Consider the following 1,382-nt stretch of genomic DNA (forward strand, 5'->3'; position numbering starts at 1 on the left):
TGTTTGATTGATGGTTGGGGTTGTGATTATGGTATTGATTGGCTTGGTATGGCTTTGTATGATCTTGATTGTGGTTTTGTTGGTTCCCCCACCCAAAGTTCGGGTGGTTCTTCCAACCTGCATTGTATGTCTTGGAGTTTGGGTCATATAGAGGTCTAGAACTGTTCACATAATTAGCTTGTTCCCATTCACCTTTGACTTCTGGTGCATCCCCTTCTTGTTGGGGAGTTTGGACTTGGATGGCTGAGACTTGATTACTCTCCATCTTCTTGGTCAAGGCTGCTACTTGTGCAGTGATCAATTTATTTTGGGCCAGCAAGGCATCCATTGAGTTGAGCTCCATCACTCCTCTCTTTTGAGTTCTTTCTGAAGCATAGAAGTACTTATTCTCGGCTACAGTCTCTATGACATCTATGGCTTCTTCAATGGTTTTCTTCTTGTTGAGTGAGCCTCCAGAAGAATGATCTACTACTTGCTTTGACTCATACGACAGCCCTTCATAGAAGATGTGTAGTTGCACCCACTCATTGAACATATCAGGTGGGCATTTCCTTGTCAAATCCTTGAACTTCTCCCAGGCCTCATAGAGTGTTTCACCATCTTGCTGTCTGAAAGTTTGCACCTCAGCTCTTAGCCTGTTGACTCTCTGTAGAGGGTAGAATCTTGCTAGAAATTTATTTACAACATCATCCCATATGGTTAGGCTCTCCTTGGGAAATGCTTCTAACCACTTTGTTGCCTTATCTCTGAGTAAGAAAGGGAATAAAAGTAGTTTGTAGGTGTCAGGATGCACACTATTGGACTTTACAGTGTCACAAATCCTCAAGAATGTAGTGAGATGTTGGTTTGGGTCCTCCTGGGCTTCTCCTCCATATGAACAATTATTCTGGACAAGTGTGATGAGTTGAGATTTCAACTCAAAGTTGTTAGCATGGATTATTGGTTTGAGGATGCTGCTGCCACAGTTTCCTGGATTTGGGTTGATGTAGGAGCCTAAGACTCTCCTCTCTTGCCCAACATGATTTCCAGCATCTCCTCCAACATTATCTTGTACTTCGTCATCCATGGTGGTTCTCAGATCTTCCTCCACTAGTTCCTCTCCAACTATGCCTTTGCCTCTTGCTTCCCTCCTTAATCTAAGGAAGGTCCTCTCAATTTTACTATCAAAAGAGGATGAAGTTTCCCCCCTTCTACCTGTCATACATTCAACAAACAACAAGTAGAGGACAAGTTAAAAAATCACCACAGTTAAGTTTGGTGGTTAGCTTGGTTCATGCAATTAATCAAACAGTTAGAAGAATGGAAATATGAACAATGAATAGCTAAAATAATCAAAGTAAAAATAAGGAAAACAGTGTAGACAGAAAAATAAAGAGCTAAAA

General features: G+C 41.4%; 1 non-coding gene across 1 annotated transcript; it reads left to right on the forward strand.

Moving 5' to 3' along the window:
* The first annotated feature begins 530 nt into the window (after positions 1-530).
* Positions 531-637, forward strand: LOC112745028 (small nucleolar RNA R71). The gene has a single exon (XR_003172978.1). It is a non-coding gene; the product is annotated as a small nucleolar RNA R71 (small nucleolar RNA).
* Positions 638-1,382: the final 745 nt, after the last annotated feature.

Source organism: Arachis hypogaea, chromosome 14, assembly GCF_003086295.3.
Source record: "Arachis hypogaea cultivar Tifrunner chromosome 14, arahy.Tifrunner.gnm2.J5K5, whole genome shotgun sequence".
Classification (NCBI taxonomy): domain Eukaryota; kingdom Viridiplantae; phylum Streptophyta; class Magnoliopsida; order Fabales; family Fabaceae; genus Arachis; species Arachis hypogaea.